Source organism: Hippopotamus amphibius, chromosome 11, assembly GCF_030028045.1.
Source record: "Hippopotamus amphibius kiboko isolate mHipAmp2 chromosome 11, mHipAmp2.hap2, whole genome shotgun sequence".
NCBI lineage: Eukaryota > Metazoa > Chordata > Mammalia > Artiodactyla > Hippopotamidae > Hippopotamus > Hippopotamus amphibius.
The window spans coordinates 78,658,545-78,685,257 of NC_080196.1; the positions used below are offsets into that span (position 1 = coordinate 78,658,545).

Consider the following 26,713-nt stretch of genomic DNA (forward strand, 5'->3'; position numbering starts at 1 on the left):
AATGTGGCCGCTACACACGTCCACGCATGGGCAGCCCCAGACTGTCCGGCGGCCCAGCCAGGCACGCCTAAGTCCCCTTTTCCTCTCCAGCATCGAGGATCGAGCACGCTGCCAGTAGGCATTCCCCACAAAGTCCAGAACCTGCAGGGACCCACCAAAGAACCCCGACCGCCACCTGGCCCTCCTGCCCAAGACAACTGGGGGCTTGGGGAAAGTGAGTCCACTCTGACCGAGCAGCCAAGCAGAGAAGTGACTGAAGATCACCCCCCAGAGGAACCTGAAATCATGCTGTTCCTGTTGGAAGGTAAGTGAGAGATGGGTTTTCTACAGAATTAATCGACTATGGTTCAGAGACATGCTGGATTAAACAAAAAACTGGTGAGCTAGGCTGGGTCCAACCCATTTATAAAAGTACTTTGAGGAAAAATCCCTTCAGTGCTTCAATACAACTCAGTGAACATATATTCATGTTCCACAAAGTTCAAAGCACAGAAAAAGGTTTTAATTTTGTTTCTCAACCGCAATGCACTATTCAAATCAGGATCACCAGGCTTTAAAGGGTCCTCCAGAAAGGGTCAAAAAGGTGGCGAGGGTACCTGACCGAGCATAGGCCTCCCCCCACCCCACATCGTCTGGCCACAGGATGGGGGGCTGTGCCCCTCAACTCTTCATTAGTTAGAAAAAATATCCGCTTTTAGTCCTAAGGTTGTCAAATTTCATTTCCAGTTATCCATACGACCACAGTTCACTCATTAGACACTGGCTCTCCTAGCAGAGTGTCAAAGCACAGCTGAGCAGAACTCATTCTCCTGAGCAGAGGGATGCAGACCAAACAAGAGACCCTCCACGGCTCTGCTCGTCCAGAGGCCGACTTTCACCCAATCAGAGACCTGGCAGACCGTTCTGCAGGGTATTCACCATACACATGTCTGTCTCTCTAAACCCAGATCAAAAGCTTTTGAGCTGCCCTGATTTCAAGGTTACATGCTCAGAAAAGTCCCCAGAGAGCACATTCGACATTGTTAGGTAAGTCCAAAGCTGAACTAGAAGAAAGAATGCCATCCCTGGGACAACCCAGGCCTGCCAGCACCCCTGCTGCAGAGAAACCCACTGCTCTTCACAGGAGAGCCAGTGCCCGCAGGCTGTGACCAGATTCCACCTCAACATTTTTTCCTGCTCCTGTACACAGTAACCAAGGCCCATCAGTTTTACGCCATGGAGCAGAGCCACAACAACTTTATCTTGGAAAATGTTCTGAATATTTTAAAGCTCACGCTACCAAGGCTCCAAAATGTACCTACAGAAGAAGTTGGCTTTGAGGCTATAAACCAGCTGCAAAACTTACTACTAAATGGCAGATACAGCGGTGGGCGTCCTTTGTGAGGTAAATTCTAAAACAATTACAAGTTCGTATGAATTCAGTTCCAGAATAATTGATTTGAACTCTACTGTAAGGCACAGTTAAGCAGGTATCCGGTGCTCAGTAATGACTTCTTGAATGAATAAAGGAATGGTCAAACAAACCACCAACAAAAGAGAATAAAAAAGTAAGAAACATACATGGGGTAGAAATAGTGTTTTATCAGAATATTCATATTTTAAAAATTAATCTATTTATATTGTGATAATTGTGGATTCACATACATGTAGTTGTAAGAAATAATATGAAGAGATCCCCTGTATCCTTTACCCAATTTCCCCCAGGAATACCATCTGCCAAAATTCTAGTGCAGTATCACAATCAGGTACCAACACTGACTCAGTTAAGATTCAGAACACTTCCATCATCACAAAGATCTGTCCTATTGGCCTTTTATAGTCACACCACACCTACTTCCCTTCTGTCTACCCTCCCTCCTTAATCCCTGGCAACCAAAGAATCTGTTCTTCATTTCTGAGATTTTTGCCATTTTTAAGGAAGTTATATAAATGGAATCACACAGTATCTAACCTTTGGAGACCGCCTTTTCCCATTCATATTTCTATGGAGAGTCATCCAGGTTGGTGCTATCAACCGTTTGTTCCCCTTTACTGATGTCACTCTTGCATGGTGTGGATGTACCACAGTTTAATGGTTCACTTGTTGAGGGGCAGTGAGCTATTTCAGAGTTCTGGCTATCACAAAGAAAACTGCTCTACGCATTCATGTACAGGTTTTTGTGTGAAAACAAGTTTTCAGTAGACTAGGGTAAATGCCCAGGAATGTGACTGCTGGGTTGAATGGGAATCACATGCTTATTTTTTAAAGACACTGCCACCAGAGTTGCTGTACCATTTTCCACTCCCACCAGCATTGTCTGAAAGATGCAGTGTCCCTGCACCCCTGCCAGCACTTGGCAGTGTCATTATTTTTTATTACAACCGTGACAACAGGTGTGCAGTGATACTGGTTTTAATTTGCATCTCCCTAATGGCTAATGATGCAGAAAATTAAATTAAACTTTGTTTTATAAAACAGCACTAAGACTAAGTTAGAGGAAAAGGGAATAAAGATCTTTTTGTTCCTTATTTTTGGGGTCATGGTGTACAATTTTTATACTTTAAGAATGCCTCCAAAAATAGAAGTGAAATAAAATTTAGTCTTAAGTAGTTCATCTTTTCACTCTCTTTTAGTATTTTTCAGCAATCCAGAACAGTCCATCAGTATTTTCCTATTCTGTAAGTAATACATGTTCACAACACCCTTTCTGCCTGTCATGGTATGTAGGTTAAACAAACAGCACCCACGTAATCAATCTTTGTATTAAGCTTGGCTGACGGTAGCAATTCTAAAACGAGTTTTGTTACAAATCAAAAAAAAATTCATAACAAATTATACAGGTCTTTTCTTAAAAGAAACTGCAAAATGATAACTTAAGCATCTACATTCAGCCATAAACAACAGTCTTATGAACTAAATGTGTAAAAAGCTTACATCAACCAGAGGCTGGAATCCATAATTAAGTGTAACTACATCTATTCAAGATGATTTTAATTACCACAGTTAAAGGATGTGCCACAAGAAAGTCTATTGTGGAAATGCCAGTTGCTAAACGTAGAAAAACACAGGCTGTCAAATCGCTGGTTTTCTCTCAGCAGACATAAAACATCCCCGTTCACATCATGAGGCTGGGAAAACAAAGTAAAGGGAGGCCTGATGCCACCACACGGGGACGGGGACGAGGGGCACCCCATCCAGGCTGGGGAAAGAGCTGGGTAAACACTTTCCTCTTTAAGCCAAATCCTGCACCCTTAACACTTCACTCCTACATGCCCAGCCCAGCAGGAGCCACGATAAAGCCCAGTGAGAACAAAGTCAGGCCCTCAACACCACCCTGTCCCTGTTAATGCCTGGGGAAGCAGGGACTCTGAACAGGGGCAGAAAAGACAGAGGACGAAGTAACCCACTCCCATGTAGGAGATACCCCCACCGAAGACAATGGCTTTTGAAATAAAGATTTAAAAATACAGCAAAATAATATACATTGTAAACCATCCATCGCATTTTATCATGAGTGAATGGTGAGAAAAAAAAAGGAGGGAAGTGAATTCCAGAACAGAGTGACAGAAGACATGAAAATTCAGAGAAAAGGCAAAGACAGCGACTAATGTAAGGACGGGCACACAGAAAGGGTGACATGTGACTGAAGGATGCCTGACAGAGCAGCATCCCTGCCCCCAGGCTCACGGCACAAAGGAAAATATTAAAATGCATTTACTGATTCTCAGAACTGCAAAAATGTATCCAGTCCTGTCTTTTAACAAATACCAAAATCATTTCCATCACACCTCTGAGATACGGTAAAGTTAATGATCATCACAATTTTTTGAGACCTCACTAAGTACCAAATTCTCAAGCTTATACATGCATTACAATCTCAGGACCACTTTATAGGTGGTTACAGATATGAAACTGAGGCTTGGAAAGGTTAAGCACTGTTATGGACTGACTGTGCACCCCCAAATTCCCATGTTGAAGCCCTAACCCGCAATGTGACAGTATTTGGAGGTGGGACCTTTGAGAGGAAATTAGGTTAGATAAGATCATGAGGGTGGGGCCCCATGATGGGATCGATGCCCTTAATAAAGAGAGGGCGAGATCAGAGCATGGTTCCCACCACGTGAGGACACAGTGAAAAGGTGGCTGCCTGCAAGCCAGGGAGAGAGTCCGTACGGGGAAGTGAACTGGCCGGCACCTAGATCTTGGACTTCCCAGCCTCCAAAACCGTGAGAAATAAATCCTTGTTTCAACTACCCAGTCTGCGGTATTCTGTTATAGCAGCCTGAACTACCAAAGACAAGTACCTTCTGAAGCATCATACGCTATAACTGCTTTTCACTTCTGGGATACTTCCAGTAGACAGAGACTCATCCCTTTCACGAGGAGGCTCATCCCAATACCAGATAGACAGCCCCCGGTTACTGTGTCCACCAGAAGTCCTACTGCATATGCACCACCTTCTTCTAACGGACACCACTACACACCAAAGAGTCTACTGTACAACCGCAACTAGGTCTCATCTTTTCTGAGCTAAGCGTTCTTAGTCCTTAAAATAGCTGAAATGACTGGGTTTACTTTCACTTTCATGACAAGCTAGAGAATTGACTTTCTTTAAAAGGAAGATCCAAACTAGACACTATGGCACAGACGGGCCTGACTGATGCCCAGTCCACTCAGTGCACAGTGTGCATTTGGGGCCAAGCACCGGCACAAGGCCAGCTCACATGCTGGGGCCTCCCAGGATAGGGAAGCACTTACAGATCATTAAATTGAAAATGGAAAGAATCAGCAGACAGTAACCAACTAAAATACTTAACAGATGTCAAATGCCCCTTCACACATAAAATTCAATAGACCAAATAGTCCTTCATGCGTGAAACTCAGTGGTGACCACTATCAGACTTTTCTTATCAAACATTTTAAAGTAAACCTACACTACTATCTGAAATAAATGGGTAGCTTTCAAGATTCAATTATTTACCAAAATTTTAAAGATCTGCTTGGCAGCTTTTCCTGGACATCAGAGAAACTCAAGTCAATCATCATGATATGCAGTGGAGATTTATAAATGGAATGCATCAGTAAGTGGGTTCAGATACAAATCCCCCCTCCCCTGATAAAAACTGCCCCCAAACTATTTAAAGGTGATATGTTCAACAGAAAATCACTTGTATTAAGAAAGAGTAACCATAGAGATATAGACAGCTTTTAAAATATCATGATTTCTAAATTGTTATCAATACAAAAACCGGATACATTGTTAACCACTCATAGATAATCAAAGTCTGTTTCATAAGTTTTAAGTTTACCTTCTTAATGCTGGGTACTACTAGCTAGCTGGTACCACCAGTTACTACCACTGACAGACACAGCTACAGTTGTTACACATCCGTCATATGTCAAGTGCTGTGTTAACCTGTACATTGTCTCATATGATCGTCACAACCACCCAGGACTGTGGTATCAATATTCCCATTTACTCGAGGCAAGGGAGATTCAGAATTGTCCAAGGTCGCTGTACTTAGTGGTAAAGCCATATTCAAACTCAAGTGTGACTCTGGAGCCTATGTCTTTAACTGCATCTCTAAGTGACAGAAACATTCTAAGCAATGATGATAAAAGCCTGCACGAAACCCCCACATTTCTTGCCGCTTTCAGCAACGGGAGCATTATCTTCAGGTAATGATACTTGGCCAACACAAATGTGCAGCGATTACAGGGTCCGAAGAAGCCACACCGCACTCCTGCCTCGCTGCAGGGCTGACCACCGGCCGGCTGCTGGACCCCCACTCGGGGTTAGGAAGTGGACGTCCTGGGAGATCACAAGGGACAGAGAAGAACAGCTTTTATCAAAGAACTTGTCCTCAACATTCCAACCTTCTGCTCACAGACATGAGGAATGTGCCAGGAGGGAACAGAACCTTCAAGAAACTTCAGGTCACCAAACTGTGACCTCGCACCGTCTGGCTTCCACCTATGCTCCAGGCAACTAGGCTTACATTCTGCCTTTGAGTAGCACTTAACATCCTTCAAGAACTTTCTCAAACATGCCTCACTTGCCCTTCAAAGGGAATCTCAGTCCTGCAGGGCCGATGTTTTTTCCTTTTTTAGTGGAGGCTGAGACAGGAGGCGGCTCAAGTCATAGCCCTCTCTGGTGCCCCCAAAAGGCACGAGATCTGAGGGCTGAATCTAGGCCACAAGAGTCCCCCAGGAGTGGCCACATGTGGACCTAGAGGGGTCCCCTGGTCGACTGGGAACTGATGTTCCCTGAAGGTGGCGGAGGAGAGGCGTCCACTGCAGCTTCTCCCGGGTCCAGGACTTGCCTGTCCCCCCAGGGTGTGACTCAGTGGAGACATTTCCTGCCACACTTCCCAGGCCCAGCAGATGCCTGGGGACAGGTTCCTGCAGGGACGCGAGGCAACGCCTTACTCAGCACCTCTCCATCCAGTCTCTCTTCTCCCCATCAGAGCACAACACCAATGTGTTTAATTTTTCTTATTTTATAGGAGCTGCCTTTAATTCTCGCTTTATAAAATGAGAACAGGAAACAGCAGCAGGAGGAAAGGCCCTTGCCCTCAATGAGGAGAGGCCCTCAGGGGCCCCGCAAAGCAGACAGGCCGTGAGCCCCAAGGACCTCCTGGAACCCAGGTCCCCGAGGAATGCCGCCAGCCGAGCACCCACATGCAATGCTGTCCAGAGCACGGGGGTTCGGGCCCCAAAGGGCATCCCCAGACCACGAGGCCCCGTGTGTGAGTCCGCAAACAAACCCCCAGGCTCCAGACAGCCTTCCTGTCTTGATGGAAAAGGGGGGCTGTGAAAGCCTTATCCAGAAAGGGCCCCCAAAGGAATACCTCTGCAGACTTAGTTTGGAAACAATCACACAGGCCTGAGCAGTTCCTTCAAGGAAAACACAACAGAGGGTTTGTGACCCACCTATCGAAACAGCCATCACCCTGGGCTGTGTCTGGGAAGACTTTCATCCAGTCAAACAAAACTGAGTACCTGCTCCACGCCAGGCACCATGGTAAATCTCTGCCCTCCTTCCCCCATAAGTCCTGGGTCTAACAAGAGAAAGGGACATAAGTACTGTCTTAAGTTACAATAATACCTTGTGATCACACTATTTTGGTGACTTAGGAAGACTAGACGACGGGAGAAAAAAACTACGTGGAAGAGTCAAAAAAAGGCTTCGGGAAGCAGAGCATATTTGTTCTGGGGGCAAAAGTGCATCAAGGTTTATCAGACCAAGCAAAGGAGGTTCCTGGAGGACAGTGACGGGAAGGGTGTGCGGAGCCTGAGGCAAAGGTGAGATGACGCAAGGCCTTGGACTCACCCTCAGGGCACACCAGGGCCAAGACCAGGCAGTGGCATGATGGGTGCGGGGGTGGAGAGGACCAACTGGGGAAGAGGAGGCCAGAGGCGGGGACCACCTTGGAAGCTCTTACAACCAATGAAAGCAAGAGACTGCACCGTTCCAAGAGCAGAAGAGGCACAGAAGGGACTGAGGCAGCAGGACCTGTGACTGACCCAGGGTGGATGTGAGGGAAGGGAGCAGTCGGTTAGGATTACACCACAGTTTCTAGGCGGAGCGAGAAACACATATGGCACTGAGCTGCGATTCAGCAAATATTGTTTAAATGAGTGAACAAATCAACTTAGGGAAGCAAAAAGGGCAGATTTGGCGGGGAATTTCCTAGTAAGGTCGAACTTCAAGAATTTTACTTATTACATTGGTTCAAAATTTTGTGCACATGAAAATCATCCTCAACAGTTTTTAAAAATGCAAATTTTCCTGAATTTATAAAAAGTTTAATAATTGACTATGAAGATGAGCCAGATTAGGGAAGCAGAGCTCCATGCATAAGAGCCCCTCTGATAAAATCTCATGCCTATTCTTGCTGCTTCCAAATCAGTCTCATAAAAAGGACTCCAAGAAAGCTTACAGCTTTGGGTGCTGGGGAGACCGGAGTTCTGAAACTCTCCCTGAGCTGGCATCTGGACTCAGAAGATTCCTCTGGAGAGATAGATTTAGCGAGGGTGAGGTGTTCTCTGGAGGACAGAGGGTTCTAGTCAGCTCCCTGTAGATTACTAGCCTGTCAGCTATTTTTCTAAAAAGCAGCAACCCCATCACCTCCACCCTCTGAAGGCAGTCGAGGACTTTATGTCTAACCAATCTTGTTTCTCCCTCTAAGCAAAGAAAGCTATCAAGGACCACACTGCAGGCCGGTACTTCTCAGAGAGTGGTCCTTGGACTGTCTGCAATAGGATCAAGTTTTGGAGGATAAGAATGCAGATTCCAAAGCCCCAATTCAGACACAGAAACCAGAAGTGGGGCCCTAAGAATCCGTTACCGTGACTCTGAAGGACCCCTAGTCTCTACTGTAGGAGCCTTCTCCTCCCAATCCCGATTAGGCTTGTTGAGAAAACCAAACTGTTGGGGGACTGAAGTCTGTATTGTTGTCTAAGACATACCTATTACCTTGAGGTCGGATCCAAACTTAATAGCCTTTGAATTTTATACATTTTAATGAATAGGTGACCTGATCGTTTTATAAGACAAGGTCTAGGACTAGCAGCAGTGGTTCTGTCAAAAATCATCATTAAAAATTCAGGCCTGGGCAGATTGCTTTCCTAGGGGTTTGATCCCTAATCACAATCCAGTACACTACTCAACATCAGCCTTCAGGATACGTAAGAAGAGAGAAATTTCTGATCAATATTCCTGTTCTGAGAAGTAGAGTCACGTATGTAGAGAACAAACTTACAGTCACCAGGGTAAGGGGGAAGGGATAAATTGGGAGGCTGGGATTGACATAGACACACTACTGTATATAAAATAGACAGCTAATAAGGACCTGCTGTATAGAACAGGGAACTCTACTCAATACTCTGTAATGGCCTATATAGGAAAACAATCTTAAAAAAAAAAAAAAAAAAAGAGTGGATACATGTATATGTATAACTGATTCACTTTGCTGTACACCTGAAACTATAAAGCAATGAAAAATTTTAAAAATATATTCCTGTTTTGGAATTTAACAGATACATGATGCAGTGGTTAGCTCAAAAGGTAATAAAACAGGGCTCCTAGATCACCATGATTTCCTCTCCCATCTCTGTAATAGGGGACCCAGGCCTTGGGACACCTGTCCCAAACTGGGGTTAACAGACACTCTTGAAGTGTGTATGGAGAGCCAAAGCCACCAGCAACGGGCAGGGTGGAGCCACCTGAGTGATGGCCTGGGAGGCCCACCAGCTCACAACACCAATGCCCACAGCCCTAGCTCTTGCCCTTTCACCAGCTCTCTGAATGAGGAACGGTCACAGCTTTCTTTGTTTGCCTGGCTTGTTCAGAGTCCATTTCTGATGTCTGCTCACAAATACAGACAGGCTGGCATCGATTCTGACTTTATAAAACCACCCTGAGCCCTCTATCACCCTCCCCCCAGCAAACACTCTGGGACAATCAGCAAGAAAATTCCCCAGGTGTAACCCAGTGAAAGCCTTCTAGTGAATAGCCCAGGCTTTCTCTTTCTCTTTTTTTTTTAAAAAAAAAAACAAAACAAAAAAAAACGAAAGGACATGAAACTGCCTTAAGCTAAGCTGTCAAAGGCTGGTCAGTTGATAAATTCAGATTTTGAATCTGTCACAACACATTTTCTTTAAGGAAGTCTGGAAGCACAGATTTCTGCTCACCGGACTCACTTCTCTCCGAGTTCACCACAGTATCTACAAAGTAGATGAACGATTATCTCAGGCTGAGTGAGGTTCAAAAGGGGGAAGACACTTTGCCACTTCAGCAAAACATGCTCTTTCCTGGGGAGAGGCCTGAGTTTTATTAACTACTTGCTCCAGCTTTTCGACAGATACAACTAAAGGAAGGACTTACGTGTCACCTATTCCACCTTCAAAAACCATCAATTCCCCGCCCTCCACCACAGGCACTGGTCCAATAACTTTCAAGACAACCCTTCAAAATTCAGCACCAGTGTTCTTCTCAATCCATCAACTACTCTGGCTGTTGATCTAATATTTCATTTGAGGAACAAGGATGTTTTAGGCTTCTTGGATGAGAAGGAGATGGGAACAAATAAAGCCCATCCACAATAGGCTGTGAACACCCAGAGCACAATGGAAAAAGAGGTCAGAAGAGACGGGAGAGGACGGTGAAGAAAGCAGGAGGCAGCGCGAGGCCGGGTGGGTCCAGGGTGCCTGCCCCTCCCCGCACAGCACAGCCCATGTGGTCACCATCCATCCCACCTAAGGACCCTCAGTTCTGACCAAGGAAGAAGTGCTGCTACCTCACTGCTGCCCCAGAGGCTGGCACGGTGCCTCACGGGAGGAGGTCCTCAAGAGCAGTTTTGGATCAAGGAACGTGGATGGAGCACTGAGCAGATGAACATGAGCTCTGGTGAACAGAATAGCAAGGAGAAGGCGGAACACATACCACGTGCTGCACTGTAACCTAACGAGAGAAATCACAAAGGTAGATGAAGACACTGCGTGTGTGTGTATTTTTAAATGTATATGTAAATATGTAACATACATATTTTTTTAAAATGCCAACAGTGGAGGACAACCCGACTTTCCAAAAGCAATGCTCAGGTACTGAGAAATCAATGCTTTTCTCCAGACACTGCTGAAGACCTCACAGAAAAAACCTGCATAAATCTAGTCTATGTGGGTGACAGTTAAGAATGACACCCGCCTCTGATGGGTAAATCTAAAAATATCCCTGTGAGAACAAAGGACATCCGTGCAGGTCGCTGTGCAGAGCACCGTGCAGCCCGCAGCCGCTGCAGTGGACAAGCCCGGCCCTGGGGGGAAGTCAGGGGCTGGAGCAAGACCATCACAGGAAACAGACGACAGAGGACACACTTAGGTCATCGTTTTCTACCAGCTGTCTACTTACAGGAAAACACCTACCACCACAAGGTGTGGCCTTCATGGTAAATGGCTGGTTGCAAAAGTTTCATTTTCCTAAAGCTCAGCAATGTACCCAGACATTCATTTTCTTCAACAGAACTGCAACAGAGCAAGGCGAGCTAAATGCTCAATTTGACACCTATCTTCAGATTTCACTACACGTAATAAAATGTGTGGCAGGCAGCACACGAGGAGGAGTTGGCCCCAAGGCCTTTCCTCAACCCGCACATCACTGCCATGACCAAATGTGTTTCAAACCCCTGCAGCTCTATGAAACTCAACAGTTCTCAACCCTGCACTTCTCTTCACTGCTTTTCCCTTCAATTCCCAAACTGCAGAGTAACGAAGCTTTCAGCAATTTAGTTCTTATCTCTTCTCATCATGGCTAAAATATGCCCAGTTCTAATCTACCTGTACCTAAGGTGACAGGTCAGAATGTTACAGGGAACATTTAACCTCACCAGCGACTAGAGAGACGTGGAATTAAAATCATTAAGAAATGTACAGAGTTTAAGATTCTGTTTATAATTAATCATAAAAGGTATTAGTCAACCTTTGTGTAATGGTTACACCTATCAGCACATAAAAAGTAGCTAAATGTTCATGCCAACGCTGCTATGAAATGTAATTTTAAGATTTCAAATAGCTGTACCTTGAACTATTCAAAATAGATTTTAAAAAAATGAGATGTACTTTTTACATAGAGTAAAATTAACCCTTTCATAGTACACAGTTTTAACCATGCAACCACGTAACAATCACTATAATCAAGATAATCACAACAGAACTAGATTGCCACTCAAATGCCCCCAGGCCCTTTCACAGTGTATCCTTTTTCCCCACCCCAAGCTGACCTGCTCTCTGTCCCTACAGTCTTGCCTCTTCCAGAATGTCTTATCAATGGAGCCAGAGTACGTACCCTTTGGAATATGGCTTCTTTCACTTAATGTCATACATTTGAGATTAACCAACACTCTTGCAGGTATCAGCAGTTTGCTCCTTGGTGTTCTTGAGTAGTATCTCACTGTACCAATGTCCCAAAGTCTGTTTATCCATCCACCAGCTGACAGACATCTGGGTCGTTTCCAGTTTGGGGAGACTATAGATGAAGTTACTAAAAAGATCTGTGTATAGGCTCTGGTGTGAACATATTTTCACTTCATTTGGGTAAATACTTAGGAGTCATATTGTTTTAGCGGTATCTTCAGTGCACTCAGGGGACCTTGCTATTAAGATAGATCCCTCCTTAAATCATTTTACAAAGTGGTAGTAATTTAACTGTTTTATGAGTTTGGATTTTCATATGTGCAAATTTCTTAAAATAGATTTACTTACACTGGTGAAAATTCAAACTCTTCATTTACTCACGCCCTAACATTTTAAACTATGCACATCCTTGAGAAACCACATGTAACCTAAGCTATAATTCGGTATTCTTCCTAGTCTTAGCCGTGGGGAAGTCATGCGGTAAACGCCATTTTACACACCTCATCTCACTGAATCCTCACAGTTAGGTGAGGTAATGTTAGGATGCACTATACTAGCAAGAAAACCGGGGCTCAGAGAAAATAAGCAACGTACCTGGAGTCAAACCGTTACACAGTGACAAGAACAAACTAAAGCTCACGTATGTCTGCCTGAAATGCCTGGGCTCTTTTTTCTGTATCCTGGGGCCACAAGCTCCTAAACACACCATGCCAAATTTATGTAATTTTCACGGCTACAAATAAGGAGGAAAATTTCATAAGTGCTTTTAGAAGCACCACGATTCTGCCACATGCTACCATACATGAAAAATGTTAAAGCTTTTTATTAGGAGTAGCCTTAAAGATGTGATTACATTATGATCATAAATGTATGTTTTAAGGAACATGTTCTCATCCTAAACGTCCTTGGATAAGAACTTTTAACCTATTTGTGTGGTGAAACCTATAAGCAATTGAAAATAAAACAGGAAATCTGATTGACTGGCTCACTTTCACATAGGAAAGGCACACAATCTTAGTAAGTTTCTATATAAACCATATGTAGTATTTTCAGTGATGACTAACACATTAGTCCAGATGTTGGTAGGATACAATTTCCTTTGATTCACCTGACTTTATTTGAAGTTCTTTCCATTTATTTATTCACTGACCTAGAAGTCAGGAACTGACATCAGGACTCTTTTGCAACTCAAATTACAGCTGTGAGATGGGAACAAATGAACATATTCTTGGAGTCTGTAGGTCTAGAGAAAGACTTGTTAAACTCAACCCATCTTCCTCTCATGCCCTCTAAGAACCGTAGTTAATATCACAAATAAATTAAGTTCAAATTTTCAACTTGTCCCAATGTTCTAACTCCCTGGGTTGAAAGGCTCTCCGCTTGCATCACCCAGTACCTGGTTAAGTTCAGGTAGAAGCAAGCCAGATGAACGACCCCAGTAGGATTTGAAGGTCACTCACTGCAACTATTTTAATTAACTTCACAGCTACTAGTACCTAACAAGCACATGGAGGCCTAAAGTTCACAAACCAAACATCCTCAAGGACCCAGGGCTGAAGGGTTTATCCTTTCAAAGTCTGACAGAGAAAATACCTGCTTTAGAAAGCAAGCTACACTTTAGAAAAAATACTACAGACTGCCTTATCAAAAAGAAAAGCAAGGGTTAAAATAAATTTGATTTCAGTGAAATTTAGGGCAACTGCTTGTCACCTGTTTACGTGGACTGTGTGTTTATTAATATACGCATGGCCTCCCTGTGCATTCAATCCATTGGACATCCCCTCAGGTGTGCTCAGTTCCTCTGGCAAAGTTTTGTAAGAATGCTAGCCATGAAACCTGAGCGGTTTCTACTCCACTACAAAAACCTGGGGGCTTTTACTCCTAGGAGACTGAGATCCCTTAGTTACAAGGGCTAAGAGTGGCATAAAAATTATTTTCCGTGTCAGAAGTGATGACTAAGCCAGAATGGAAAATGATCATTCGCCATGTCCGACACCATCCATCAGCGGCGAGTACTCAAAGCCGCAAGAGCCTTTGGGCCCATACGTACCCACAGATTCGTATCTCCAAGTCTGAGTAATGATAACACCTGGGAAGCTCCTAAAAATACAATTTCCTAGAAGGAAGGCTAATATGAACTCTGTGGTGCTGGACAGGCATTGGAAGTCTCCATGGACAGATGCACAAATACAGACATGCTTATCCCTGGGCTAGAACTCGTGCTTAATATTCCTGCTCCCTCTGCCACGATCTAGAATCAAGGACATTAGCAGCAACAAGCGCACCAAGAGCCCAGATCCTAGTTTTTAAATACCTGGCGGTCCAATGTTAAGACTCCATGCTTCCACTGCAGAGGGCCCAGGTTTGATCCCTGGTTGGGGGACTAAGATCCCATATGCCACGGGCTTTGGCCAAAAAAATTTAAAAACTAAAAAGTAAATACCATCCTCCAGTAAAAGGTCCCAGGGCTGGGGCCTCTCATGGTGCCAGAAAGTTGAGATCCTGTGCTCAAAATCAAAGGATTAAGGGTGTGTTAAAGGAACACAGGAGCCAACGCGAAAGAGCACCCAAAACCACCTGAGCAGCAAAATGATGACAGGTTATAACCTACCGAATATTCTTGAGGCCACACTGACATAAGCTGAAAAATAAATAGGGAGAAGGGACAGATTTCTCTTAAAGATGAATTTCAATGAAGAAATAAAGAATGAGAGAGGGCTTCCCTGGTGGCGCAGGGGTTAAGAATGTCCCCTGCCAATGCAGGGGACACAGCTTCGATCCCTGGTCCAGGAATTTCCCACATGCTATGGAGCAACTAAGCCCGCAAGCCACAACTAATGAGCCTGCGCTCTAGAGCCTTCAAGCCACAACTACTGAAGCTCGCCCCACCCTAGAGCCTGTGCTCTGCAACAAGAGAAGCCACCACACTGCAACAAAGAGTAGCCCCCCTCGCCACAACTAGACAAAGCCTGTGTGCAGCAATGAAGACCCAACGCATCCAAAATAAATAAAAAAAAAAAAAAATGAGGGAAATAAAAGACCACTATTAGAACACCACAGTACCTGTGGCAGAAAACAGAGAACAAAAGTTTGAAGAGAAACGAGGTGTTTGTATATTCTCAAATTCTCTTCCCCAAGACCTTTGCTCATTGCTAAAGGAAAAAGTAACTTCACAGGAGAGAAGCCTAGCAGATGCCACCTTAGTGAAGTAGGGAAACTCCCCAGTAACAAGACAACAGACACCAGGGACCCCTCATGGTTCACTGACAAGAGCGAATCACGGCTGTGCTGTTCATGCCACCAACATACGACCTCCATCGGATTAGGAGACACCACCAGACAAACTCCAGCCGAGGGGAGCTCCACAGAGTAACTGACCAGCACTCACCTCGGGCGTTAGGGTCATGAAAGGGAAGACTGAGGATGGTCACTGACTGGAAGATGACAGACGTGACAATTAAACACAACTCTGGGCTGCATCCTCAGACAGAAAAGGCCTTTAGTGGGAAAAATCATAATAAAAACAAAAAATTTTAAAACAAATTTTAAAAACAAAAATTCCCAGGCTCTACTGCCGTCTCAACTGTGATTCCATCTTGTCTGGGAAACCTGTATTTTACACTTAAGCTCAGCAATCACCGAGGAGGCCTGAGGAATCCCCGATGGCCAGGCCAGACCACCCCAGGTGACAGGAACATGACCCCAAACGGCAGCTTGTCAAGCTGTGTCTGATGGCTGTAGGCAAGTGGGCCAGTGCTCGGTGGGGACAGAACCCAGGGGTGTGCGGGTCCTGCCTCGCTTCCCCTTAAGGAATGACTCTTCCAACATAACTTTAATCTTCTGAGTGTCTGTCTATAATGGTAACGACTTCATGCTTTGTTAGAACATAAAAGAAACAAGACAAAGGGCTTTTACAATCTCAGCTACTGCCCCTTGACCTGACTGAATGCAGCCTCTCTATGTTCAGGTCTAGGGGAGTTTGGATGCATTTCAGCGAGTGAGCAACATTCCAGAGTTAACACAGCTCCCCCTGGCTTTCCCAGGACCCACTTTAGGCACATTTCCCTTCTTTCTTTTTTAAATACATCTGTATCGGAATAGAACTGCTTTACAATGTTGTGTTGGTTTCTGCTGTTCAACAAAGTGAATCATCCATACGTATACATATATCCCCCGATCCCCTCCCTCTTGTGTCTCCCTCCCACCCTCCCTATCCCACCCCCAAAGTCGTCACAAGCACCCTTCCCGTAATGCACGGGATGAAGGTCTTTCCTACACTCTACACAGATCCGGGCTAAGTTTGAGATGCCACACCAAGGGCACACACAGTTCTCAGACGATTTCATCGCAGAGTTAAAACAAATATCCAACAAAATAAGATCAGCATACTGTTATTTCCACCCACTAAAAAATACCTTCCCTAAAAGTCTTAAATTAAATAAGCAAATTGAGAGAGCTTAGACAATGATTCTAGGTTATGCAACTGGCTTCAAAGAAGAGAGAAATAAAAAAGACACATTTTTTAGAACCAGCAGCAAAACGGTAAAAGTAACAATGAAAATGTTTCCTACTTTCAATGAGATAATGTACAGTACATATATGCAAGAATGACTCTAGAACTGGTGTCTAATTTTTTCTTCAAGAGAACTGGGTTGGTTTTGAATATTTAATACTTAAGATATGAATATAAAACAAATTATATACAAAGATAAGGGTTTTGCTGAGAGACGTTAAGGTTTTTATTCAGATCCTTTAGGGAGCTGTGTCCAGTCTCTCTAGACTGGACCCACACATGGCCAAGATGGCTAGAGACACGCGATGGAATTCCGATCCTACAGGGAGCGGCCCTGGACCGGACCTGCAGTCCTGGGCTCACCCAGGGTTACAGGGCCAACAGCCCGGCTCCCAGGACCAAACATCCAGGCAAACTAAACGAGGTGCTCGTCACACAGCCACCTGGTGGAAATCTGTCCAGCTGCGTTACAAACTCAGAGCGGCCAATAATTCAGACATATTAGTAAATGCAAACAATAAAACCTGCGAGTACCTAGCGGATTCGGTGTGGCACAATGAATACCTGCTGAACGAGGAGAACTTTAAGGTTGGTCGCTCACTGCACAGTAGCGCGGAGCAGCACGTGCGCATGCGCTCTGTGTGTCGCTTCTCAGTCTCTCCCGAAAACAGATGGGGACATAAATACAAAAATGGATGCTAAATAACTTTCAGACAGCCTAGACATACTTCTGGGCACAGCCTCTAAGCTACCCCCCCCCAAACTCCTGAGCTCATCTGTGACATCAGGATTAAGAAGAGCCAATCTGGTTGTGAAAACAAAGATCCTTGGAGAATGTACTCCCTGAACTACCTAACTAGTAACATCACCACGTTTCTGTGAGGATGAAATTCTATGCAACTAAATATTTAGTTTTGCGACCACTGTCTCCCTGGAGGGAAGGCGTCTGGATTTGGACCTATTCACCAGTGAGGTTCCAGGATTCTGGCAGCAGGAGGTGATGTCAGATGCGGGGGGGGGGGGGGGGGCGCGCGCGCACGCTTCTCCACCCACCGCAGCACAGGACACATGCCCCGCCTACAGGGTGACTTGCTGTCTTCCACCTCTGTTTGTTACTACTTGTTTATGTTACTGCATCATGCGGTAAAGAATATAAACACACAAAATTCTCTCTGAAAAAAGGAAGCTTTCTGGACTCAACCAGGCCCTTTGATAAAGAGCACAGAGGAGCGTGGATGGAGCAGCACTGCCCTCAGGACTTCCTCTGCCCTGAACAGATCTTCACAGCCTGCTTTAAGTGCGGGGTTCTCATCTCTGGTAAGAACGGCCAGATGCCCTCCAGGGCCCTCTCCAGCTCTAACTCACACAAAGATGCGATTCCACAAGCATTTCTTAGCATTACAAGTTTGGCTAAGAACTCCTGTAGTACATTCTGCCCTAATTTAAAAAAAGGCAAAGTAATTTAAAATAAAGTGGGGGGAAATAAGGCCAGCAGATTATTCTGGAACTTCAAGGTTATTTGAATATGAAATACCTTGGCCTGTTCTTACCAAATAAAAGAATTATATTCATTTGTTTAAAAATTACAGAAATATGATTTTCTTTTAAAAAAACTCCCTATTTTCAATGAAGCACAGAAGTTTCTTCATGGTTTTTTAAATTATGAGGTTCTTACATTTACATTCCAAATACATAAAATCATCTCCTTTACGATGGAGACTTTCACCTTCCAACAGGTATGCCCAGACAGCACCTGACCAGCAAGGAGTGCTGGGGTCACTGAGGGCCTGGACCCTGACATTCTCCCCTCGCCACCCACACCCAGGTTACAAAGTCTCCTACACAATCAGCACGGGCTCATCAAGCAGATAGCAAATCCCATGTCCTGAACACTAGCCATTCAGAAAACCCAAGTTTCTCTTGGGGCCAGGAGGTGACTCATGGGACTTTAATGTTCTAATATTAACACAAAAAGAAACTTCATAAAATGCAGCCCAAATACCTGTTGCCCTCACTCTAGAAGACACCAGCAGCAGGAAGCACCAGAACTTCTTCCTGTGATGCATGGTTTGTGTGTGCTGGTGCTACTCACAAAATCAATTTTTGAACTGTTTCATAGTCAGCTGTGTTCACCACTCTCCCTTCTGACCTTTACAACAAATGTACAGGAATCAGTACATACATATACTCTGTACTAATAAAATGAAATTTCAAAAGTAAATGACCTCTTTCTGTAGCCCCTGACTTCCAATCCTAGTCAAACGACATGTATGTAGTTCCATCATTTCGAGATCCCCAGCGAGTACATTTTTGCCAACAGGCTCCAAAGCAAAAAGCACACAAATGTGTAACATTTTTAAAGGTGACAAAAATTTGTACAACTTTAAAACTAAAATCAACCTATGAGCCACAGAATTTAGAAACTGTATAATTTTTGTCTATTTTATACTTGCTTTCATAAAAATGTATACCCTTAATTTTCTAAAAACTACCTTTACCTCATTGCATTTACTTCAGATTACTTTCATAGAAAAAGGTTCCATGGGTAAAGTTAAATTATATTGTCCTTGATTAGAAATTCTTTTGTTTGCAATCACTGGAGGAAAAAAACTGCTGCCACTCTTCCCTGTCACATATCAGAATAAGATGCTAGTTTCAAAACATTAGTTTACTTTTCAACAAAATTTGGCTAGGACAACAAAAATCATAAAACAAACTCATAGAAAAAAGATCAGATTTATGGCTACCAGAAGCAGGTTCGGGGCTGGGGGAATTGGATGAAGGCAGTCAAAAAAACCGAAAGATCTGGGTGGGGGGGGGGGGGGGAACCCATAAAACTCTTCAATGATTTTTATTCCTCAACCACTACATTTAGATGCAAAGAGAATGTGAAACCAGATACAGTTCATGGGAAACCTAGTTTCAAAAAAATTCTCAGTTTAAAGTAGCAACTTCATTTTTTTCTAGGGAGAAAGTTATTATTTGTTCAATAATAAACAGAAAAAGGTAGAGAGAAGGCATAGAGTGAATGAGGGGGAGCAGACAGCCAAAGACTTCTGTTGAATACAGCATTTAACACTTAATAAAATTCATTCTGACGCTACATTTTCCAAAGAAAAGGCATCAGCCGCTTTCCACCCCCTCCTCTCAGCATGTCCCAGGTGGAGAAGGGGGAGGGGATGCGGCAATGGTGGATGTAACTCACCAGGATGCCTGCAGGGGCCTTTCCACGGTAAACACCTTCAGGAACCTTCTCTTCCTCATCTTCACTATCATCAGCTAAATAAAACATCTTAAAACTGAACTAGTTCATCAGCATGTCTTTTCTCAGAGATGAAGGCACAATTCTAAGTTATCAAAACAGAAAGCTGTTCTGCTGACAAACTGAGGGCAAACTGTTTGCAGTCTCAGTAATATGGTTAAAACTGAAAGGAAATGGTTCTTAAAAAAAAAAAAGCAATACATGCATGACTTTACCAATAAGATTTGCTGAAAACGCCTCAACCCCGTCCCTCTGAAGGAGATAAGCAGGGCATGGGATAGGCTGTGCTGTGTGTTTACACTTGATAGGTACCAAGTCCTGCCCAAGCACACGAGCCTCATGCACTTCCATCATAAGGGACACGGATTGAGTTAATGATTCCCCAAATCAATCACATCCGCATGTTTAGAAATAAAAACAACTACAGATACAGAGAAGTCGTCCTCAATAAATTAATCATGTAAGGGAAAATAGTTTACATACACATTCCAAGCATCCACGAGCTTCCCAAAGACAGCCAGGTGACATGTGCTTTATAGAACTCTGTCACTGAAGTGTCTTACTTTGTTATATTGGCATGACCCAAAACATTTTCACAGTTCTGCATGGGAGCTAGCCTGCTCAGCACTGTAAATAATGAACAAGTTATAATAACAATATATTACTGTACGTTAACATAGCATTAGTTGTATTAATGTTGTAACAGTAACACTACATAATATAATAAAACAATTTAACCTCAAGAGTATGACAATGCAACATTAAAATTCAAACATCCTAGAATTTCCTTTCCAGCTCTTAATAAGTCAACATATAGAAACCTCAAGCGAATTTTTCTAAAAACCTAAAACACACCCACACAAATAAAATAGTACTTTTTAAATTAATATATACTATTTTTTGCAAGCCAGTGTCTAGGACTGTGCTGTCTGTTACAAATAGCCATTATCCACATGGCTATGTCTGCAATGTGCCAACTGAGATGTGCTGTGAACATAAAACACAACGAAAGCAGAATGTGAAATAATCTCATAAGTTTTTATAATATAAGGTTACTTGCTAAAATAAAAATACTTTGGATATACTGAGTTAAATAAGATATATTCTTAAAATTAATTTTACCTGCTTTTCTCTTTCTACTTTTCAATGTTACTAGAAACTTTAAAATGACCTATGTGGCTCACATTACATTTCTATAGAGCACGACTTTAGGGTCCTGAGACGATCTTGAGAAAAAGGGTGGAAAGAAACATTCAGCCAGAGTTCCATTAACAAAGAGCTGAGGGTGACGGGAGTTTTCATCATTCCATAAAAGTAGTTAAATTCATCAATACACGAACTGATCCTCAGATATTTAATAATGTTCACATTATTATTATATTATTAAACTTCTTCCCTACATCTAAACATCACAAAAGACAAAATTTCCAAATGTCTGACGAAGGGGTTGTTGGTAATGTTTACTACAGCAATATATCACCAAGATACACCTAATAAAAATGTTAAATGGCAAAATTTAAATCAAATTTCACCAAAATTAGAAATGGGAAAATGTATCCTGCATTCAACGTGTTACACTGCCTGCGCCCAGCCTACCAGACATTAACGTGAAGGGCCCACGGGCGCTTATAATCCAAGTTAATACACATCATGTACACAGATTCCCCCTTTCAAAAGAGAAGTGATTTTTTTTTTCGGTCTATTATGCAATGTATAAAAATTTTAAACCTCTTCCTTCCTCCATGTCCCCCTGTAGCCCCAGATCCTCAACATCAGATAGTAAGAAAAAACCCACACTGGGGTGCTGCCTGTGGGAAAGAATGGAAGGAGAAGTGGGAGGTCAGAGAGAAGGGGAAGCAAGGAGAGACAGAGAAAGGGGTTCCAGACAAGCTACAAGGAAGACGAGGAAGGGGAAGAGAGAAAAGCAGGGGAAACACAAGTTGGAAGAGATGAGAAAATATGCCAGTGGAACAACAGAAGAGGGAAAACTAAGTGGGAAGGTGGGTGGAGAGTGAAGATACAGGGAAAAGAAAAATGGAGAAAAACCTGGCCCATTTTAAATGTGAGGAAACTGAGGCCCAGAGAGGTCAGGCAATTAGCCCGAGGCCACCCGCTCAGTGGGTATGTGATGAAACTGCGTAAGGCCCTGTGGGGCTCCTGGCCACAAAGCCTTTCTGTGTCCCCTATTTCTCTGATTATAGGCAACAGCCTTCATTCAGCCTCCATGACCTTCCCTGAATTCCAGTGGGCAGATTCAAGCAGTTGTTAATTAGGGAAGGGAGGGGATGCGCGAGACCAGGGAGAAACAGTCAGAGCAGCCTTGGGGCAGGTCCTGTGTCCCCATCAACAATACACAGAACAGTATCTTTGAGCTGTTTTGCAGATGCTGAAACCCCATCCAGGTGGGAGAAGTTAATGAGTAACGATGGTATTGCTGCCCACAAGCATATAGACCCTAGACCAGTTGGACTTGAAGGTTTATGATGCTGACTCCTACTGACCTCACCACCAACCCATCAGAAGAATGCAACACTGTTACTGCCTTGATCCTTATCTCACACCCCTGACCAGGAGCCCCCACTATAAGACCTCTCCCTATTGGGGGTGGGGGGGTGGGGGTGTTAACAGTTCTCCAATTGCTAGCCTACTGTGCTCTCCCTTTGTCTGGCAAAGTAATAAAGCTCTCCTTTTCTACTTCACCCAGAACTCTGTCTCTGAGATTTGATTCGGCACCGGTGTACAGAGAGGCTGAGCTTTTGGCATCTGTGATGCCAGGTTGAGGCCCCAAGCAGACGTGCTGAGGAAAGGGGTGGGAGGGCACCAGAAGAGAGGCCTGAGATGGGAGGGCAGAGGCTATAGGGCACCCTTGACCTCACTGACTCTTACACAAGGTGCAGGCCCCAGGCCAGCCACCTGGGCTTCTGGGGAGCCTGGGTGCCATCTCACCGTGTGCTTTGGATCCATGACTCACAGATGCTGTGACTACAAGGAGCATGGACTGCGGACCCAGACAGAGGGTGAGCTCATCTCCCAACACTGACTCCACCCCAGGGCACACAACTCTGGCTGCCTCTGGCGTCGCCTGGGCACCACCTGACCCCCAGGCTGGGACCCGATGTTTCCCTAACTTGGTGGTGGCGTGTTTCAGACTTGGTCAATAAAAGCTAAAAATCACAACCAACAATTCTTAATCAGCCCTGACTTTTTTCAAAGAAAAATGCTACTCTTTTGTCACACTCTTTCTCTACAGGCTAAGATAAGAATAAATTGTTGAGCATCGAGAAAAGCTACTTTTAATTTTTGCATAGCATCTTCAATAATCTTAAAAGAAAAAAAAAAGGCAGGTGGAAGTTGGAAAAAAGATTTCTTGAAATATAGCTCAGGGACACAAAACTTAAATGCCGGTCAGGAGAGTCAGAATCTTGTTCAGATTCCACAACTGATGATGCTTGTAAAATATATACCTTCTTCATTTTTTTCCCACTACTAATCCCATAAATGTATGGGACTAGGTATAAAGGGCTTCTTAAAAAAATGTAAGAATTTAAAATTTCCTAACATGAAATGTGCTAATTTGAAATTGGGCTAATTGGTTAAACAAATACTTTCATGCCATAAGTTATAGTCTGCTTTTAACACAAAACATGAAAATACTGATATGCAAAAAAAGAAAAAAAAAAACAACTGATATGTAACCTACTCCCCCCAGTGGTCATAATATGGAATAACAACATATTTCTACTGAATTACCAATGAAGAGGTGAGAAAACTAAAAAGTTTTCATCAGTAAAAAATTATGATGAAAATATTTTTGGGGACTTCCCTCGTAGTGCAGTGGTTCAGAATCTGCCTGCCAATGCAGGGCACACGGGTTCGAGCCCTGATCCAGGGAGATCCCACATGCCGCGAAGTAACTAAGCCCGTGAGCCACAACTATTGAGCCTGCACTTTAGAGCCTGTGAGCCACAATTATTGAGCTCATGTGCTGAACTACTGAAGCCCACGCGCCTAGAGCCTGTGCTCCACAACAAGAGAAGCCACGGCAATGAGCCCACGCACCACAATGAAGAGTAGCTCCCACTCACTGCAACTAAAAGAAAGCCCGTGCACAGCAAAAAGACCCAACACAGCCAATAAAATAAATAAATAAATTAAAAAAAAAAAAAAGTATCTGCCTGCCAATGCATGGGACATGGGTTCGAGCCCTGGTTGGGGAAGATCCCACATGCCATGGAGCAACTAACCCCGTGTGCCACAACTACTGAGCCCACGTGCTGCAACTACTGAAGTCTGCGCGCCTAGAGCCCATGCTCCACAAGAGAAGCCTCCACACCACAACAAAGAGTAGCCCCGCTTGCCGCAACTAGAGAAAACCTGCACGCAGCAACAAAGACCCAATGCAGCCAATAATAAATTTATTTTTTTAAAAAAAAGGGAAAAAAAGGGGAAAAGAAAATATTTTGTAAAGCCTCAACTACAAAGAACTCATAATCTCCACCACAATTAGTTTACAGTAAAGGAATTAACTCCAGTGCACTGCTGCGTCTTCAAGGCCACCTATGGCAGAGACCCACATACAGAAGGACCACAGCCTACACTGATGCATATAAAATTCTTCTTTCCGTATCTGGAATTACTTACAACCAACATTTGCCTATGAAAACAATCCAAAAGGCACTTATAAGCTTTCTTCAAATTCAAGAGAAATTCTTCCTGATACCACTCTGAGGTTTTCCAAACTTCTGTTAAGTTTAGCCGCTTATTGGAGAATGGCTAACCAGTATACCCAAGTTCCAGTGTTTTATTATGTCCTCACACAACTCCAAACTATAAACAGCATAGCTAGTGACAGTTTCATCTGAGCTGTGAATGAATGAATAATCAAACACAAACAGGTCTTTCTAGGAACAGAGGAGAAAAACAGGAAGCGTCTCCTGGGGTCAGAAGGCCTGGCTGAAAGTGACTCTCCCAACAATAGTCTTCTTGAAAACTTACATTCTACCTTTAAAATATTCAACACGTTTTGCAATCTACTTTGAAACATCCATTTTTTAATATGAAAAAAAAAAGTTAACTGTTGAAAGTTTTCTTCTACCAAGTTCCAGGGTTAATGTACCATGTTTACTGTACAAATGGCCTAGAATATCCTCAGTGTACTCATCATCCCAGTTTAAGGAATTTGGGACTAAATAACCTCTGAGCTCTAATTCAGACACTAATGTTCTAGGTCAAACTTTCACCCAATATTTTGAGACCAGAGAGACAATACTGGGTTGTCTGCAGCAGTCAAGGGTATGAATGTTAAGAGTAAAGCTTAAACGGCCCAATTAAGGATCAGAAAAATCAAGGCTTGACATGTGTCCCACGTTCTAGACAACACTTCCAATAAAATAAAACCAAGTGGGAAACACTCTGCCCTGCTCAGAAGCCCCAGGGCAGCTGCCTCACTGAGGGGGTGAGTGTGTCTGTGTCCTGTTAATCACAACTGTTTCTGTTTAAATGTTTGTCTTTTTCTTCTTTCATTTCACCCTCTGAATAGCAGTCTGCAATGGTCCTGTCCCCATGGTGACACTCAGGGGCGACACCCTAAGAAAAACAAGCAATTTTCTGTAAGAGGGCTATGTCACCCCATTTTGCTCACACTCTAGAAATCCTGTTGAAACAAAAGTCGTTTTATTATCAAATTCAAAAGACTGTTTAAATAAGTTAAAAAGTGCGGTGCTTTAATCTTTTGGCAACAAATGATCTGCTACAAACTCACACCTAGCAGGAGCACACAGTATATCACAACAGGAGTGAGACCAAGTAAGGCAACCATAGGAGACACAGGCCTGGGGTTCTCCACTCCAGGTCCACATGAGCTGGCTTAGAGCTTGCCAAAGGAAATTACAACAAATAAATGACGTGATCAAGAGCTGAAGAGATTATTAACACAATCTGGAGAACAGGAGAAAATGTCACAAATTGTGGGATCAGCAACCTGTAGGGACCCGTATCAGTCACGCACACTCCTCGACTCTGAAGAAGCATTTCCACTCCTGTGGCTGGTTCTGCACATTTCTCACTAAAGATTTTCTGGACCATTTGAAAAACTGGTGATGGTGGTTTTAATAATTTTGTTGCTGTGATTTCATCTCCTTCAAAAAATTACTTACAATTTTATTTTTAAAATGCTGGAGGACTTCCCTGGTGGCACATTGGCTTTAAGAATCGGCCTGCCAACGGGTTTGATCCCTGATCCGAGAAGATCCCAGAGCAACTAAGCCTGTGCGCCACAACCATTGAGCCCACACACTGCAACTACTGAAGCCCATGCACCTAGAGCTGGTGCTCGGAAAACAGAGAAGCCATCACAATGGCAAGCCTGCGCACAGCAACGAAGACCCAACACAGCCCCCCCCAAACACCAAAACCCCCACAACCCCCCCCCCCAAAAAAAACCCCGTTAATTAGCTGATACTCTCCTTCCCGCCATCTTCTGTCTGGATAAATGAACTACCATCATAATGCTAAGTACTCAGAAACTGGGAACTCAGCAATTATCTCTCAGATATGAAGTTTCTTGGGGCGACTGTAAAAATTCTATCATATATAAAATTCATACAAATGATAGTAAGTACACTAGGATTTCAAGTGTACAAAGGACAAACTGTCAGTAACAGCAAGAATCTGATCGTATCTTACATGGAGAAGCCAGGATGTGCACCAAGGCCTGTTTCACTCCAGAGCCTCTGCTTTTTTTTTTTTTGGGCACACGGGCTTAGTTGCTCCATGGCATGTGGAATCTTCCCAGGGAAGGGCTCGAACCCGTGTCCCCTGCATTGGCAGGCAGATTCTTTACCACTGCGCCACCTAGGAAGTCCCAGAGCCTCTGCTTTTAACCACATTGTTGGTGTTTAATTCACAACTTGCTTGCTCTCATCTTAGCAGGATTAAAGAAAATACCACCCAAGCAGTTGGGGATTACCATTTTAATAAAGGATCATCACGAGTGCTGCTAGGAGCCACCGCACAGGGCAGATGGTCTGTAGCCTTAAACAGGCAT

The 26,713-nt window shown here is 43.7% G+C and overlaps 1 protein-coding gene across 2 annotated transcripts in view; it reads right to left on the reverse strand.

Annotated features, from left to right (window-relative positions):
* Window positions 1-26,713, reverse strand: part of LPIN2 (lipin 2) — a 77,737-nt gene that overhangs the window by 33,306 nt on the left and 17,718 nt on the right. The window lies entirely within an intron of this gene.